Raw genomic sequence first — 19698 nt, 5'->3', positions numbered from 1 at the left:
GAATAAAAGAAAACTCACTTTTTTGAGATCCCTCTGTATGCCAGGCTCTTTCCCATTTCATAGCATCTATGAGATGGTAAACCATAAGCCTGATACAGATTAATTACCTTGGGTCTCATGGTAGATCATTTTTCAGAGAGCAGGAAATTATCTTCCACATTTTTACATAAGAATATGCTAAAGCACAGAGAGATTAAGGAACAAGCTTAAAAATCACATAGTGGGTGTAGAGCACAACTGGAACACAAGTCCATGTTCCTCCAACTGCACTGGCCTGGTTCACCTGTGTTCTTTGTGACTTATTGGTATGATAGAGATCTAAATAGTGTCTATTCTATAAGAACAGCCTGAGGTTCAAAATTTCCGTGAGATAAAATATGAAAAGCTCCATAAAATGACAGTGGCTGCCATTATTATTATTATTATTATTATTATTATTATTATTTCAAGCAATATGTGGCAGTAGCAGTAATTATAGAAATGTTATTTGGACATGAAACATATTAGCCAGGAGCAGTTTGTAAGTAAACTAATCAGAGGAACAGATCAAAGTTTTAATAGGAGTAGGAATCAAAAGAGCAGACTCAAATGTCAAGTAGAACATATTAAGGTGTGAACTAGGAAAGAGGTCAGGTCCCTGAGGATATCCTAAATGGGCTGGAAAATGGCATGCTGAGTGGGCCAAGTAAAGTGGATCTGTTCTGGAAACAAAGCAAGGGAGCCAGGCACCTATCTTCACTGAACATTAGCCATGTGACTCAGGCAGGCTAGCTGGCCTCCAGGCCCATGTCTCAACCAAACAAACAAAAAAAAATTCCTACCTTACCCCATTTATGGGCCATTCCGAGGATTAAAAACTAAATTAATACTGAGAGGAAAAAAATACTTAACAAGCTATTAAGCTTCCTAGAAGGAAAGGTGTACAGTTGTTTATTGTCGAGGTGTTTCTTTTTCTTTTTTTTTTCTATTTATTTATTTATTTTAATTAGGTATATCTGACAGCAGAATGCATTTCAATTCATTGTACACAATTGCAGCACAACTTTACATTTCTATGGTTGTACATGATGTAGCATCACACCATATTGTGTTGTGGTGTTTCTTAACAAGGATTTGAACAGGTTTTACCAATGCACCATTTGCTCTAGTGAAATTTCTCCTTTTAGCTCCATGAGGCACCTTTGTGGATTCAAATTCAAATGTTCTAAAAAATTTTAAAAAAAATCCATCCAGGCCTTCCTGTGACATGGGCTATTACTGAAACAAGTTTAAGTTGGCTTTATCGATCTTCCTAGCAGATTAAATAATACATCTAACATAAACATCACACACTTTAGAGCAACTTGGAGTTCACAGCTCTGGAGATTCAAGGTTACTTTCCTTCCCTGAGCCCACAGGTCTGCTGGTAAAAACCTCCAAGGAGTCTGCAATAGGGACTTCATCTCTAGGGAGGGCCATCAATGCTATCAGACTTGGCATATGGTCAGAAAACAAGAAAATGTAAGAAAATGTCCAGTAGCATGAGGCTCCTTCCAAAATTAAGGGCTGGAGATGTAGCTCAGTGGTAGAGTGCTTTCCTAGCCTATGTGAGGCTCCAGATTCAATCCCCAGCACCACAAAATAAGTAAATAAACAAAATTGACTTCCTGGGTGGGCATGAAAAACCAACTTCCCTAAATTTCAGAGCAGGAAGTGACTATGGTCTCCCACAATGCCTGACGACAGCTCCTGTTATAGGTATGTTTCCTTTAGCTATTGTGAGAACCTTACTAATTTATCTCTGTGTCAAGCTTAGGGCTTGCCACCTTGAAAATGATTCACTAAATATTTTATAAATGAAACATAAATTCAAGAGGGAAGGGAGATAAAGAAAGGGAGGAAAATATGCTGTAGTGAGAAGAATGCTGGATTCAAATCCCAGTTCTGACATTATCAGTATTCCTGGAAGGACACAGAATTCAACTCAAAGAGTTCAAATCAACAGATTGGGCTTCTTTTTTTAATATTTATTTATTAGGTGTAGATGGACACAACACAATGCCTTTATTTTTATGTGGTGCTGAGAACTGAACCCAGGTCCCGCCCACGCTAGGCGAGTGCTCTACCGCTGAGCCACAATTCCAGCCCCCAGATTGGGCTTCTTGATTTTGCTTGGGGGATATGAGAGCTAGAAAGAGCATCATTCCCAATCTTATAACAAAAGTAAGCCTGACAACAGGCAAATTCATGGATTTTCCTTGAACTCCTCAGAGGTAATAGAGCAACAGACTAGCCCAGATTCAAGGAGGGACAGACACCTGCAGAGAGAGACAGGATATGAACTTAGCTTCCCTGGAGTGGATGCAACTGGAACTAGTAGGAGGAGCTCACTAGGATGGCCACCGTATTTCTGAAGGCCAAGTGTGTATGGGCAAGAGAGTATCAAGCCCTGGGAACTGAAATGGAAGGAGTCCACATCCTCTTCAGGAGTTTTCCGCCACCCCCCCCCCGCCCACCACCAGTAGATTGAAGAAAGATCTCAGAAAGAGACCTTTTTGCTAGACCTGGGGAGGTGTGGAGCAACCGCTGAGGAGAAGAGCACAAATAGCTGCCTGCTCCACCCAGACCCCTATCACCCTGCATCCCCTGAGGAGCAAAAACCTTCACCTGTGAAGAGAGAGCCAGTCACTCTCCCACTTAGACACAGGTGGAGACCCATCAGCTGAATGAGAGAAGAAAAGCAGAAAAAGTATGTAGTGCAGGAGAAGAGCAGGAATCTGTAAGAGCCCCAAACTGCCGCCTGAGAAGGGGTGGGAGCACTTAGGTGGAGACAGTCCCCAGGGTCAGGGGCACACATACCTAAGGCTGAGTCCTCCTCAGGACAATAGAGAACTCGCCCACCATCACCTCCTACTGATTAAAAAGCTGAAAGCAACAGTGCAGAGCAAAGCATTGCTGCAAAAAGGATGGAAAGCGGGTAGAGCATGGAAGGAGACCCTCTGATTTGTGGCACAAAGGACCTAATGCTAAGGATGGAGTGGAAATTGAGGCCAAGAGAAAAACAGTTGACAGATCAGTTTCTCACCCTAAGCACAAAAAATTGCTAAAAGAACTTAAAGACTATGATGCACTGAGGCAACCACAGAAACCAGGAACTTCTAAGCCAGCCCAAATCCTAACTAGATTAACTCACAACCCCTCCCTGAAGTCCTAGCAGAAGTAAACTCATTTCCAAACACAAGCCATCAATCTCAGTCTCTACCATGCCACACGAGGTGTCACATTTTCAACTGAACACGGGTAGGAGAAGAAAAAGCAAAAGGGAATCATTAGAGCCATATTCTGATATGACACAGATGTTGAAACCATTGTTCACAGAATTTAAAATAACTGTAATTGTATCAAAAGCTCTTGTGAAAAAAGGTGAACAGTTTCCAAGATCAGATGGATGATTTCAGCAAGAAGATAGAAACCCTAAGAAAAAATCAGATGGAAATGCTAGAAATGAGAAACACAACTACAGAGATGAAGAATGCCTTTGACCGGCTCGTTGCTCCTGATGACACAGCATGACACAGCTGCGGAAGAAAGACAGGCCAGTAGAAATTACCCAAATGAAAACATAGGAGAAAAAGAGAGCAAAAGAATACTTCAAACCCTGTGGGACAACATCAAATGATCTAGTACGCACATAACTAGAATTCTAGGAGAGGAGTTGAAAAACAGGCAGAGGAATATTTGAGGAAATAATGGCCAAGAATTATTCATAATTAATAATGAACCACAGATCCAAAAAGCTCAAAAAATACCAAGTAAAATAAATACACACATACACACACACACACACACACACACACACACACTTTTCTAAACATATCATATTCAAACTGTTGAATGCAAAAGAAAAACTCTTGAAAGCATCCAGAAAAAAAGAACAAACAAAAATTACAGCAGACTTCTCATCAGAAAACACACACACTAGAAGACAGAGTTCAGAAAGAAAAAAAAAAATTTCCACTCAGATATGATATGCAACATCGATGAGAGACAGACCTGCACTGGAAGGGTGGACTACACCTTTCAAATGAAAATATGTTTTAGAGGTACAGACAGGGATAAGGGGACCAAGAAAAGATGCTGAGGCACCCAAGCACTAAAAACACAACAGCCATTACCAAGCCTCAGGCTGAAGGTCAAGGTGGTGGGGGGAGCAGGTAGAATATTGTTACTGAAGCCCCGTGGGAAGGAGAATGCACCTGGTAGAAGCTGTTATCATAGATGGATGCAGCTATTCCTGGAAATATGGCAGTGAAGGAGAGAATGAGGAAAAGCTGGTTCTGACCTCCAGTGTCTTATCAGTGCTGGCCATAGACTTAGCTTAAGCAGACTTGAGTCAGCCCAGGTACTCAGTGATGCAGTGTGCAGGGGTCAGCCTCTCTGGGCACAGAGAAGGGCAGAGAATGATTGGGGAGAGCATGCAGAATAACCAACATAGAGACTGAGTGGCTCTGCAACATGTTAGACGTAAGGATCAGAGCCAATCCTGGATCCCAGGTAAACCTGAACCCAACATACTTTCCAGCACATGTTAAGCCATCAGTGAGAGACAGACCTACACTGGGAGAGCGAACTACATCTTGGGAATCCTGAAGGCTAGAATTCATTGTTGGGACTTCATTTTATAGGAAATAGTGAGTACAAGTTTTTACTGCAGAAGCCAGTAAGTGCCCTGGCTCTGACCTGATTTTTGAGTGGACAATGATGTAGTGATGCCATTCATTACAGTGACTGAGGCCAAGGGAACTATAGGAGTGCATGGACCGTGAACTCTAATTATTCATAGATGACACAGTGTCCGTTCCCGTTGTTGGTGTTGATGCTGGTGTTTGGAACAGTCACAGATGAAAGTCGTAATACTCAGATCTTTTTTTTCTGAACAAAAAGTTAAAATCATCAACAGTTTAGTATCAGAGTGGAAATTTGGCATTTTCCTCGCTAGCTGCACATAGTAAGTGGCTCGGGATGAAGTATCAAGTGTGAAGAAGAAGGCCTTACAGTGTGTGAAGATACCCTTTAGCAGTCCTCTTCTGAGAGCCAAGTTCACAGCAACTCGATGAATCTTTTATGTGTTTTCTTTCACTGTGCTCTAGAGATGCTTTGGGAAAACGGAGTGAAGAAAAGTCAGTGGAATGAAATAATGGAAAGCCAATCATTGGGCCATCTCTATCCTCCCTCCAAGAGGGGGCCTGGCATCACTGCAAAAGTCAACTGCAGCAGTAGCCAAGCGAAGCATCTTGAAGGGAAAACTGTCAGTCTTCTTGACCCACTTGGGACTTCCAAACAGAATTTTTTCCTTAACACAGTGATGAATACAAAGGTTTTGATTTGAAACAGCATCATTATTATGGAAAGCTTGATGAAAGAACACACTCTTGAAGGTCAAATAGACCTGACTTTGAATCTATATTCTTTAACTAGCTGTGTCATTTTAAGCAAGTTACTTATCTTCTCTGAGTCTAATCATCACCATTTGTGAAATGGTGATAATAATCCCTACCTCGAGATGATTACAAGCATGATGCTTGGTACCTAAAAGATACTCTGAATCTTTGTGAACTTTCGCTTCCTCACACAGGGAATGGAGGGAGTAGTAAACTCTTAGTTGCTTTCAATTCGTGTCTTCAATAATCAACAATAGTACCTACCATCTTCCTATGTATTTATTCACCCACTCAATAAATATTACTGAGTACCTTCTATATGCTGGGTAATTGTCTAGGCACTGAGAATATAGACAAGGTCCCTATCCCCCATGGAGCTTATCTTCCAGTAGGAGGAGACAGATAACAATCAACTAAACAAGATAATAAGTACAATGAAGACAATATAGTAAGATAACATGATAGAGATGGGGGACCTGTCTATTTCAGAAATGGTAGTCAGGGAAGGCCCCATTTGAACTGAAACTTGAATGGTGGAACTGGCCACACCTGTGTGGAAGAGCATTCCCTGCAAAGTGACAGTCAGTGTAAGCACCAATAGCATGGATTGAGCTTGGCATATTTGGGGAACAGCATCAGGGGCAGTGAATTACAGAGGTACAGAAGAATAAAGGTCACGGGGAAGTCAGAAGGAGAGGCTGTAAGGAGTCAAGTCATTCACATTGTTAAATGCGTGTCTAGCACTCAGAGTTCTGGCTACAATAGTAACCAATTGAAGTGCCTGCTTCAGGGAGTTGACATTCCAATGAGGACAGTCCCCTGGGGTCCTGAAGGCCCTGGTAAGAATTTACATGCATTTTAAATATGTTACCTCTTTTGGTCTTCTCTGGGTCTCTATGAGCTAGAAGTTATTATCCTCATGTATAGAAGAAGAAACAAAAGGCTCACTGAGGTTATGCTGCATTATGTAACCTGCCCAAAATGTGGTAATTTGTGGTGGGGGTTTGAGGCAGGTGGGAAACAGAACTGCACGCTCATCCTCCAGGGTCACATTGCTAGCAAGTGTGGAGCCAGGATTCAAGGCATAGACTGTCTGGCTCCAAAGACTTCATGCCAGCCATTCCTTCCATTTCTCATGGAGAGAAAGAAAACTTGTCAATGCTTTTTGGGTTCCCATAATTAAAGCCATGATGGTCATAAACAAGCCATTGTCCAGATGTCACCCAATCATAGGACTAGGACTTAAGGCAACCACTCAGAGTCTGGAGTTCTGTGTACTCCCCCTTCCAGGCCCCTGCACCTGTTTGAGCAGCTTTGCAGCAGAGCAGAAAGGGTTCTGTAAGAGCAACCCTCAGGGCAAAGGTGTTCAGGGTCTGTAGAATGGGCAGCTCCAATTCTTCCCATGCAGAGTCAGAAGAAACTGCTCTGATGGGATAATCATAGGTATTGATCAAGCAGCAGAGAGATCCAGTGGCATTTCTCAAACTTTGAAAGGTAGTGAAATGAATGAATAGGAGAGAAAGTTTTATAAATTGGTTGTTCTATTTGATGTTCATTTAATTAAGACATTCAGTCCTTCTAATGGAAAATGCAAGGAGTGGAAATTACGGGTTTTGGGCTGTCTCATATAAAATGAAAACCAGATCTTGAAGGCATGGGGCCTTTTTGCTGTATCTTCTTCGGGCTCAATTTAATTATGCATTACAGGATACCTTCAATAATAATTACAGTTGTCTGCCTTGATACAAAACCTCTTTCTGTCTTGAGACTAAAACTCTGGGGAGATACCTAGGGAGAGGGCCATAGTATCTTTTATCAAGAGCAGCTTCTTCCATGTGTGCCTTCAGCAGATGTTTATCAGGTGTCTACATGTGTCCAGTTTCTGTCATGTCATACAGCAGGTAGAGTGTGAATAAGTCATGGCCTGTTCTCTCCTACAGAGCAGGAACGAGAGGCCTTGCATGTTCAATCCTGCATTCCTTGAGTTGCTCAGCCAGCATTCCCTGCCCGTCTTCCCTATGCCTGACTCAATTCTGCTGAAGCAGGGATGAACTGGGAGTAGGTCCTCCTGGGTCACAGTGCTGACAGGTGGCAGAATCCAAGTGGTGTGACACCAGATTCCCAGCCTAGTAATCGAACTCCATAAACCATTCCTGACCTCGACAACTCACAATCCCAAGAGGGAAATGCCTTGTACATCAGCATCCCAGCACAAGAGAAGCATCCTAGGAAAAGCTCCTCACAATACTCCCAGGGGGTAGGCAGGGCTGGGGTATCCTCTCCACTATGTGAATTGGGAAAGGAAAACTCAAATGGTAAATCATCTTCCTCCAGTTAGATGTCAACAGGTGACCAAGACTTGAGCAAGGAGAGGAGGGAAACAGAGGACTGTATCTGATTGAAAAGGAAAGCAGAACACATAAAACCAAGGCATGAGGTAGAACATTCCAGCTATAGCACCGTCATATTTTTGTTACTCAGTGCTACCCCTTGGTTTCCAGGTATGACAGCTTTGGCCGCTTGACAAATGTGACCTTCCCTACGGGCCAGGTGAGCAGTTTTCGAAGTGACACAGACAGCTCGGTGCATGTCCTGGTAGAGACCTCCAGCAAGGATGATGTCACCATAACCAACAACCTGTCTGCCTCAGGTGCCTTTTACACACTGCTGCAAGGTAAGCCAAGCAAGTCCGGGAGCCTTTGGGACACAGGGGGCCTTTGAGAGAAGATCCCTTCGTCAGAAGAATGAGGCTAGAAATGTTGCTTCAGGAGCCGCCCAAGAACAGCAAAGAATTATGATTTGTTTCTCTCCCTATTGCCACCTCATTTGCAAAACACATAAGCCGGAGTCCTGTAAATTCTCTCCCAGAAGCTTCAGAGTAATATTTCATTGTCCCATCCCATTATCATCAGAACAAGGGGGAGAGAATCCATTAGCTGCTAATCCAGGTGACCTCACCATTCTGCTATCTTAATGGCTTTCAGATTAAAAGACTTACACTCACTCTGATGCAGGCTAGGACAAAGGACAAGAATAATTACATCTAATTATGAATTAGATGCCTTCACACCAATTAAGGATTGCTTTGGCTCAAATCTATACACGCAAGTGTTTTACTTAATTATCATTAAAAGAAAGTAATTGGGAAAAATGCATTTTAATCTGATAGAAATCAAGATGGATTCATGGCTTGACAAAGAACCCCTGAGTTGAATGTCCTCTACCATCCCCAGGCTGGTTTCCAGGGGCAGAAAGAAAGGCCTGAGGAAGGGGAGATATATCAACCAGAAGTCCAGGAGAAGCCCTGGTCTCCTGGCCTGCCTAATGAGAACTCTGGTGCTGTGCATGTTAATGGATGGCCCTGGTGCTGCAGAGCAGAGAGTTTATACATTTATGTGTGTATTTCATGCCTGACTGAGCAAACACATCTCTCTGTGCGTACCCTGTTGAGTGGCTTCCAATGCCGGCCCACAAGAGGGAAATACAACCATTGCAAAAGTCTCATTGCACACACAGGTTGCAAGCTCACTCCTTTTCAGAGATTCAGCACCTGTCTCCTGTCTCAATGACCAGGCTGACCTTTCTATAAAATGGTTGTCAGTGGAGACAGAACTTGCTGGAGAGAACTAATTTGTTACTCAACCCTGGCTCTGCTCCAGCTAGACATTTTTCCCAGGAGCAGGGACTTTGGAACAAATGAGGTTCAAGGTCGCACCCTCTTTACACTGCTCTCTGAGCCAGCTGCCTACAGGGCCAGTTGGGGCACAAACCTTGCTTATTGTCAGACTCACAAAAAACATGAAAACAAACTCCAGGGTTTTGCCAGTTTAGTCATTGGTTACCTTTGCAAGTGCTGGCAGGTGCAAAATGTAAAGGATACACTCAGGAAGGGTGTTGTGTATGAGAGCATGGGGATAGCTCTGGCTCCTGCCTATGCTTCACCAAGGTGTACCACCTGCTTTGCCTTACAAGCTGTGACTTCGGAAGACTGTCATGGGTTAAGGCCAACCCCTACAATTCCCTGTATCCTGGAGAGCAGGGTTGGGACAAATGTTCCCAGCTGTCTATGGGATGGACAGAAAAAGGCCCAGCTTATCTGTCCACACAAGGTAAAATACTCATTGTCCCTTGAATGGACATGCCAGCCTTGATTGATTCAGTGTTCAATGTTTTAATGAGAGAGAGCCCACAAGCTAACAAAAGTCCTCCACTTTGGCCACATACCTGATTATCTGGCATCCACTGACTCTTCTACCTTGGGCTGGGCCCACAGCACCCAGCAGAAAAAGCACTGCCTTCCCCAACACTCCATTCATCTGTCACGGGAGCGTTGTGGGGATCCCATATGTACTGAGACCCCATGCTGCCAATCCAGCCTCTCCGGGGGTGAGCAGAGGCCTCGGCATTGATCCTTGCCAAGCTGTACCCTCAGCTCTCAACTCTGCCTGGTCATTTGTTTGGTCAGCCTCACATAGTCTCCGTGCACTTTCCTGGAAAGTAACACCATTTGAAACAGATCTCATTTTAAGGAAATTTTGAGAAGCTTTCCTTCTTGCTCAAGCAGCTGTCCACATTAGTCTGAGAGGAAGATCTCTCTTCTTAGGATCCCCCACTTTCAGCTCTGCTGACACCCACTGCACCATTGTCCTACCCAACATTGAGGTGCTGGCCACTTCGTATCCATGACCTTGCTTAGCCCTGTGCTAATCCAGGGAGGAAACTGGGCTGCAGAGCCTCCATGAGTCTTTTAGGATGCCACAGCTCGTGAGAGGCAGCCTGCTGCCAGGGGTCTCCTAAGCATTATCTTGTGTGTTTCTCTCAATAATGGGATGCCGTGTTGCCATCCATGTTACAGAGGAGGAGCCAAAGCTCATCGAGGTGTGGTGGCTCATGCAGGGATATGCCACATAAGAGCTGGCCGGCCAGAGACCGGTCTTCAGGTTTCCTTTCTCCTCCCTCAATTTCTTTTCTCCTTTCTCTTCCTTTTTTCCCCCTTTCTCCTCCTGGCTCTTCTCACCTTCCATTCTACCCTCTTCTCTTTTCTTCCTCCTCCTCCCCTTGCCCACCGTCTTCCACTCTATTTCATCCTCTGCCTCTTGAACACCAGAATCCATGGGCCATGGCTGTCCTCCTTCCCTTGAGTGATCCAGTGACCATCCCCAACTGTGATCTATCTTGCTTTCTAGGCTCTGCAAGAGGAAATCGCCATCTCTGGTTGCAAGATGAGGCTGAGCTACCTGAGCAGCCGCACCCCAGGCTACAAATCTGTCCTGAGGATCAGCCTCACCCACCCCACCATCCCCTTTAACCTCATGAAGGTCCACCTCATGGTGGCGGTGGAGGGCCGCCTCTTCAGGAAGTGGTTTGCTGCAGCTCCCGACCTGTCCTACTATTTCATGTGGGACAAGACAGACGTCTACAACCAGAAGGTGCTTGGGCTCTCAGAAGCCTTCGGTAAGCCGCCTGCTGCAGAATGCCCCCGCCTCCCCCCAGAGCGACTCTTGTCACCTTCTTGACTATTTTTCCTCCCTTCTTCTTCTCAGATCAAAAAAAGTCTTAATTGCCCTTTAAGGTCTCTCAGTGACCATCCATGACATTGAAGAATGTATTGAAAGACCTAAATGTGGGAAATTCCACATTAAAAATGGCTACAAAACCCAAACAGCCCTCAAAAAGCACTGTGATGAGCTAAAAGATGCCATGTGCCACAAAGGCCCAGCCTGTGGGCTTTGCCTGGCCACCCCACAGCCATCCTGCCTCAACCTAACCCTTAAAGAAGGGGAGCCAAGAAACTGGGCTGCTTCCACATTTTGAGGCACAGGAACTAAGATAGTCCCTTCATCAGAAAGGCATTTTGGGCCTCATGACTTTATTCCCAATCAGAGAAGTTGTTTTTCTGTCATTATTATTGCTGTCTGTTTGTCAATATAAAGCAGAAGCTGGTTCTGGCCTTACCTAGCAGCCCCACTGAGAGCTTGGGCTTCCAGGGGCAGGCTATACTTCTTCCAGCTTCTGGGTCAGTGTAGGGTCCCAGAAAGGGCTCAGAGTGGGTCATTAGCAGTCCTAACACTCAGGGCTGATCCTCCAAGCCCTTAGGGAGTAACTTCTCACCTTGAACCATACTCCAGTCTCATTCCCTTTGCCTAGCCAAGGCAGGATAAGGAAACAGAGAAGCCATGTTGTGTTTAGAAAGGAATAAAGGGAAGGTAGGAAGGAGGGAGGACAGAAGGGAAGGCAGGAGCATGAAGTACATAAGAGACTGTCCCAAGCACCAGCTCTGGGCAAGATGCCCCCCTGTGCATTAGCATCCAGTGAATCCTTACAACCGCCTCCCCAGTCAGAAATCCTGTATGAGGAGGCTGAAACCAGAGAAGTGAGGTGACTTCCCAAGGAGCCACAGCTGGTAATGAGCAGAGCTAGATTTATTCCAGGTCTTCACTACAGTTTGCATTCCCACCTGTCCCACAAAGGAACACTGGGAGCAAACATGGCATCTTTCACTCTTCGCAGTCCCGTTTGTAGATCACGCCACATCTATTGTCTTTTCAGGAAAAAAAAAAAAAACATCTTTCAGTTGAAATGATCATATTTAGTACTCACAGTCAATTAAAAAAGAAGGGTCTGCACAGTGAAATTTCAGGCATGGGCTCACTTTTCTGAGGTCACAGGTGAACAGTAGGAGGTACTGTGACTCGGGGTCATAGGGAAGAGGTGACAGGGACATCGCCAGCCTGTTCCCCATTACCATAGTTGGTCAGCCATCTTTATGGTACATACAAGAAACTGTAAGGGGCTGCCCAGTTGTTAATTCCTGTCTTAAACATAAGGTAGGAAATTGTCCACTGGAAAATAGTGCCTATTCAGAAAGACACTTGGAAGAAATAACATTTCTGTCTCTGCTGGTTTCCTTCACAAGGTCACTGACAGGGCCTTTACACACCCAGACTCAAGGAGCCTGCTGTACTTAGCCTTCATCCCAAGTACCTACTGAGGGGCCTGGATTTATGAAACAAAAGTTAAGCCAAAGCATTTGCAAGTTTGGAAAGCTTGAAGCAACTTTTGGCTTCCAAAGTTCCCCAACTGAGCTTATTTTCCATGTATTCATTACAAACAAGTCCAGATTTCTTCCCTGTAAAAATTTGGGAAATAGACAAAGATAGAAAAAGTCATGTGATCCCATGAATAAATACAACTACTTTTTAATATTTGAATTTGCTTTCTTTATTCTTGTGTATCTTTATTTTCTTGGCACACATAGATTACTGAAGAAGGCCAGTCTTTTTAAGCGAGCATTACTCCACGAGCATCCCCATGTCACCATGTGTCTTCACAGGCATAGTTTCCATGGGCTGTGTAATATTCCTGGATTGGACATGCGTAGGTTTGCTCAGTCCCTCACCTCTTTCAGACCTTTAGATTAATTCAAATTTCCAACATTATAAATAATGCTGCAGTGAAGACATTTGTGCATAAAGTATTTTCCTTATTGAAAATAACTTCCCTGGAATTGATTCACCATGGTCCTTTGACAGTATTCAGTACATTTGTTTAACTTTTCCCAGTCGTGTTCAACTGTTCATCAAAAAGGAAAAAAGATTTTGAAAACTTGGCATCACTATGTCAGTATTGGATCAGTATTTCACATAATTCTATTTCCCAGGTTAGAAACATGATCCTTTTTGTCATTGTTGTCTCCTCCTCCTCCCCCCTCCTCCTCTTCTCCTTCCTCCTTATCCTCCTCCTCTTCTTCCTTCTCCTCTCCCTCCTCCTTATCCTCCTCCTCTTCTTCCTCCTCCTCTCCCTCCTCCTCCTCTTCCTCCTCTTCCTCCTCCTCTTCCTCTCCCTCCTCCTCCTCCTCCTCTTCCTCCTCCTCCTTCTGCAAAAGACAAGCAGAGGGCCTTGCCTACAAGTCTAAAGACCAAAGAGGGACTTTGCTCACCCATGCATTTTGCTCTTTTTGGTCCCTACAGTTTCTGTGGGTTATGAGTACGAATCCTGCCCAGATCTGATCCTATGGGAAAAAAGAACAGCAGTGCTGCAGGGCTATGAAATCGATGCATCCAAGCTTGGAGGATGGAGCCTGGATAAACATCATGCCCTCAACATCCAAAGTGGTGAGTGGAATAATAGAATTCCTTGAGCCAGGCCAGGTTGTCACCTTGCGTCCTATTCCCTGGGCCCTCCAAAGAAAAAAGTACACACTTTGAATTACATGGGTTCCTGTGCAATCAGTTCAACAGAAAGCTCAGTCAACAAATATTGCTTGGGTACCTGCTCTCAGCCTATCACTGTGCTAGGCACCAGGGATACAGAAATAAGAGGCTTCAAGACTTTACATGGTCAGAGACAAATACTCACCAGGTAGTTGCATTGCTGTGCACTGGCCACGCCATCACAGTGGGAGGTGCAGGACACCATGGAAGCACACGAAGAACACAGCACTCGGTGATTCAGGGCATCCCTGGGGAGAAGATCCCTGGCCTGAGTCTCAGAGGTCTGCAAGATAACTCTGGGTCTCAAAAAGGTGAACATTCCAGCAGAGGGCACAGTACCTGTGGAAGAGCTGAAGCCTCCAAGAAGAGTACTTGGAGAGAAGAAGGTCCACTGATTTGAGCAGAGAATGAGATGAAGGAAAGAGTAGCCAAAGCCAAAGCTGGGGGCTGAGCAGCTGGAGCCCAGGGTAGATTAGGACTTTGGACTTCATCCAGAGGCAAATGTCAAGCCTCTGAGAGGTTTCAAGCAGGCAAGTGCCATGATCGCATCTGCACTTCCAATAATAACTCAATCCAACTCTTTCAGGGTAGGACAACTAAACATGGTAACCATGTCACGTACCTTCTGCTGAAAAGTACAGTGCATGCCTGTCAAAACCACAGCATGTTTTAAGGAGAAGTTGACAAACTAATTATAAAATTTATAATGAAATGAAAGTTTATAAATAGCTAAGGCAATCTTTAAAATAAGAACACAGAAAATGAGTTTACCAGGTATTAAGTTAAACTAGAAAACTGTAACATCTAAAACTGTGTGGTGTTGGCACAGAAACAGGTAAATGGAGCCCACAGAGCTAAGGCAGGAATTCATTAGCTGATCTGTGAGTGGTGATTAAAATTAGCCTTGGCCACATGTGTCAGAAAAGCCAAAATAGGGCTCAGTGGTAGAGGTCTCACCTAGCATATGTGAGGCACTGGGTTCAATCCTCAGCACCACATAAAAATAAAAAATAAAGAAAAGCCAAAATAGGACTGGAGTTGTGGCTCAGAGGTAGAGCACTCGCCTAGCATATGTGAGGCACTGAGTTCGATCCTCACCTTTCTAGTTCACCTTTCAGGAAAGGATTTCCTGAAACCTAAAAAAGCACCAACTTTAAAGTGGAAAAGCAATTCATTCGACGACATCAAAAATTAAAGCAATCCATTTGATAGCTTTGGCAAAGCTAACAAGTGGCAGCTTGAGAGAAGATTCGTGTGACCCATAAAAGCCAAAACCCTCTCAGGCTGCAGGCTGGAAGGCAAGAGGTAGCCAGTTTGGAAGCTGTGACAATAAGCAGGTGGGGGAAGAATGATCTGGAATGAAAACAACATAAGCTGGGAGGAAGCTTCCCAGTCACTGAGGTCAATCTCCCCATTGGGCTGCAGGGCAGTTAAAGTGTGGAGACTGTGAAAGATCTGTGATCAGCCGGTTAGGAGCAGAACCAGGCACAAACTCCAGTCTCCTGGGAGCACCTCATTCATCTCTATAAATATGTGCCAGTGTCTACTCCATGTCAGGCTTTGTGCTTGGCCCTGGGGCTACAGAAGGGAAAAAAAGACATACTGTCCACACTTGAAATGGTTCTGATAGAAAGGGAGAAAGACACCTAGCAATTAGAATCCACACTGTCACAGAGGTGTGATCAGGGCGCAGGAGCCATGTGCAGCCCATTTGCGAGTCAGGGTAGCTGAACAATCAGGAGCTGAACTCTAGGGCTCGTCCACTTCTCATCTGTGTGGGCTGAGTGAGCTGCCTGCTCTATTCCCTCTGTACAATAGTGATCTTATCAGTGCCTTCATACGGGTTATGATGACAATTAAGTCAGTGAAACAGTGTGGCCTGCTCAGTCCTTCTGGGTTTCACTGTGGGTGAGGCACAGCCTTGAGAGGTGAGTTGGGAAGTGGTTGACAGAGACTGGGGACCTTGCAAAATCAGGTGACTGTGGCTGACCATAGGAAGAAGGACCCACCTCCTGCTCCCAGATGATTCTGTTCTTCTCTTCTTGTCCCAGGAATCCTGCACAAAGGGAATGGGGAAAACCAGTTTGTGTCTCAGCAGCCACCAGTCATTGGCAGCATCATGGGCAATGGGCGCCGGAGAAGCATCTCCTGCCCCAGCTGCAATGGCCTTGCAGATGGCAACAAGCTCCTGGCCCCCGTGGCCCTCACCTGTGGCTCTGATGGAAGCCTCTATGTGGGTGACTTCAACTACATCCATAGGATCTTCCCCTCTGGAAATGTCACCAACATCCTGGAGCTGAGGTATGTAAGGCGGTGCCTTCTCTAAGATCCTGATAACATCCCCTTGCCATCCTAGGGTCCAGCTACATTATCCACTGATCCAGAGAACTGGGACCGACAGTGCCATCCATGTCTGTCAGAATCTGACTTTTCACTCTCCAGATCAACCAGGTGCTGCCTCCCTCGGTGCACTGTGAAGATAAACCACCCTGGGAACAGGGAGATGTCCTTGGCATCCAGGTGACATGGAAGGCTGCTGGCAGACTTCTGGGTGCCATTGAGCCTTTTTGCTCCCTAGTACTAAACTGATTAAAATTAGTCACACAAGTCTCTTTTGTAAAATCAAGGGATGGATGGCATATGCCATGAGGCCCCTATGGCCATGTGCCCAAGTTTGACCCTATTTACTTAGCACTCATCAGAGTTCGCAGCAGTTCCCTTTGATTGGCCAGTACTGAGACAAGGCCCCACAGGCCTGACCCAGGCAGGGCCTTTCTGCTCCTCAGGTGCTGCAGAACCAGCTGGGCCACCCTTTTCCCCTCCTTCCATGAGGGCTGGTGCACAGCACAGCTACAGCTCAGGGAGGCCTCCGTGTTTTGCATTGTTTCTCTGTTTCCTGAGCCAGATCACTTTAGAACCAAAGCACTGTGGGCTCTGGGGCTATGGAGAAGCTGTGCTTTAGAAACAGAGGAGTCCCACCCACCCTACAGGAGAAATGACACCAAGTTCCTTCACAATTATTTTAGGGAATGGGACCCATCTGTCTCCTGGGCAAGGGTCTACATGAGCAGGACAGACCCTTGAACTTGAAAGCCTTTCTCCAATGCAGGCAGGGGAAAGTTGGGCTCCTACTGTTTGCCACATGTAACAGTTCTGTGAGGTTTTTATTATTATTACCCTTTAATAAGTGGGAAAGAGGAGGCCCAGGGAATTTAAAGTGCCTATCCAAGGTCCAGCTTCTAGAATGGCAGACCCAAATCCAGAAGGCCATTACCCAGTTCTGCCTCACCAAAGAATTGTCATCCAACCCAATGAGGACTACTTTGTCTTAATGCCTTATAAATATTCTCTGCTTGAAAGAATCTCATTCTACAGCACATGTGTGAGACGGAGGGCAAAGCTTGCTGGCTCCCTGACAGCCTCCTGGCACTAAGAGAAGTGTTAGCATCTGCCCCCACACACAGAGACAAAAGATGGAAGCTCATATGTGCAGGCCCATTGGAAATCATACATCAGGCTGATGAGAAGTAGGCCTCCAATGGAGTATTCTCTGCCTTTCTTCTGTTATGAGGTTGACTGGCATAGATATCTGTCAAGACAGAAGAAATTCTGAATGTATTGATTTACTCAGCTACATATATGTACTATAATGGAGAGAGCCAAGGACCAGGGGGTTGCCTCACCTTGGCAGAGAAGCTGTACGATTTTGGACCAAACACTTAACCTCGTTGGGCCTCCACTTTTATATATTTTAAATAAGTGATATCATCTCCCTGCCTCCTTCCCACCACTGTTGTGAGGATCATGTGAGACAGTGAGTAAGTAGGGTAGGGAGGAGTAAATGTAGTTTGGAAAGAAAACTAAGTTAATCATTATATCATTGTCTTGATATATTTTCCTCCAATCATTTCCCCCAGGCCTGTTTCTCTATGCCATGCCCTCCCTTCTAAATATAGCATATCTCCAATTCTGTTTCCTATTGTGAGTAGGTTTCCCACATTTTGATAACTCTTTGTAGGGAAGTGAGGATGTAGAGACAGAGCAGCGAGCCTGTGTATCACTGGGAATGCGTCTATACGGGGAAGGGAAGCGACTGTTCCAGTCTGTGTCTTAGCTCGTTAAGGCAGCGGAATGTGTCATGCTAGTCCTCTTTCCGGAGTCAGCAGTGGGGGTGAGGTGGAACCGTGCCTCCTCTGTGAAATGTAGCTGCTTGTAAGTGAACTCACTGACAAGTAATATCCAATATAAAATATATCAGTGTCATAGCTGCTAAGTCTTTATTTATTACAGTATTGTACAGTAGCATTGCTGTCAAGTTTTCAGGCCGCTAATAATGCTTCTAACCCTGCTGCTAACACCTCATTCTTTCTTCTATTCCCTGCTCTCCTGTCTTCTGTCAGAAATAAAGATTTCAGACATAGGTAAGCCAACCAGTGGAGAATTCCCTGTCTCTCCCCTGCCTTGTTGCATGTTGTATGGTAAGCTACACATGTCAATTTCAGATGGCTCAATGGCAAAGGAATCCTGGGTGATTGGAACGGATTGGGGATAATCAGTGGCAATAAGAGGAAGTCATTAATAATGGTGGCGGTGGGTGGCAAGAGCCTGAACTCTTTGAATCCATGGCAAAGTGAGGTGGTTATCCTATAGTCTGAGGACATGACAGATAGAAGCAACAGGAGAAAGAATTTAAACCATGACATGGTAATTTGAATGCCATAGTCTGCTTAATTCTCAGCATAAATGAGGATATCACTCAGACTGTGCCAAGTGACTGATGGTCATGATGGAAAATTCTGAAAACACATTGATCAGGTGAGGAATCTGAAATTTACACTTCTATGGACATTCCAGGTACCATGGCTTTTGGATCATCCCTGTGATCAATCCACTGATATCATCTAGCAAAGATTGAGCAGGCCACAGGGAATGTATTCAGAGGACAATCCCCAGATAGGAACTTTGTCACAGAATAGGCTTGTCATAGACTCAGAGTGGCAGTACAGCCAGCAGGAGTGAGTCTAGCCAGACACAAAGCAAAGTGATACCTGTCATTGTGGCCTTAGTCTACCCCCTAACAGAGTTCCCTGCCCTGCACACATTAGGGTGACTTGAAAACTAACCACAAGCAGATAGAGCTCTGGTTCAGACAGCCACAGAGGTGGTGCTGAGCTAACCACATGTAGTTTAGTTCAACATGGTGCATGGGTGGTGCTAAGTTGGGATAAAAGAAGTCTTTGAGATGATGAACAGAGCCAGACAGACCCTAGTTCAATAATTGGATCCATTTCTATATAAGTAGATATTTTATATAATAATTGTATGTATTCTTTTAAAATAATAATAATTAACATGAATAGAGCTTTCACTGTATAGCTGAAAGAGTAGCATTTTGTCCCCAAACCATCTGTGAGGTGGATCCCTGTGAGTACATCCAATGTACAGAGGAGAAAACTGAAGCTCCCCAACTGGGTGGTCTCGAAAGAATTACCTCATTTCTTGAAGTTCTCATTTCTAAATTGAGGTTATTAAAATCTCCCTCAAAGGGTTGGTGTAAGAGTCACAAAGGATGGGGGTTGGGGGCATAGCTCAGTTGGTAGAGTGCTTGCCTTGCATGCATAAGGCCCTGGGTTCAATCCCCAGCACCACACACACACACACACACACACACACACACACACACACAAAGAGTCACAAGGGATGTTTACAAAGTATAGAACATTTTCACGCATAAGGAGGTGCTCAAAAAATGGTCATCATAGCAGTAATGATGATAACAATAACAAGATACATACATTGTTAGAATTACTAATATATTATAACTTATAATTAAATGATGATATTATGATGATACAATGATATCATATTATATGGTGATGATTGTGATGCCTCCATGTTTCCCAAAAAGGAATTGAGTTCTCTTACACCCAAAGACACATGTCTTAAAATTAAACAGGAAGTGGGAACCAAAGTCAAAAAGAAGAAACACGTCTGATTGTACCTCAGAGTGGACTTGATTTCATGGCAGCAGAGCAAATAAATAGGAAAACATAGAACTACATTTA

At 44.6% G+C, this 19698-nt stretch overlaps 1 pseudogene; it reads left to right on the top strand.

Annotated features, from left to right (window-relative positions):
• Positions 1-19698, top strand: part of LOC143386551 (teneurin-4-like) — a 183576-nt pseudogene that overhangs the window by 49928 nt on the left and 113950 nt on the right.

This window comes from Callospermophilus lateralis, unplaced genomic scaffold, assembly GCF_048772815.1.
Source record: "Callospermophilus lateralis isolate mCalLat2 unplaced genomic scaffold, mCalLat2.hap1 Scaffold_408, whole genome shotgun sequence".
NCBI classification, from domain to species: domain Eukaryota; kingdom Metazoa; phylum Chordata; class Mammalia; order Rodentia; family Sciuridae; genus Callospermophilus; species Callospermophilus lateralis.
This window is presented reverse-complemented; position numbering and strand designations above follow the sequence as displayed.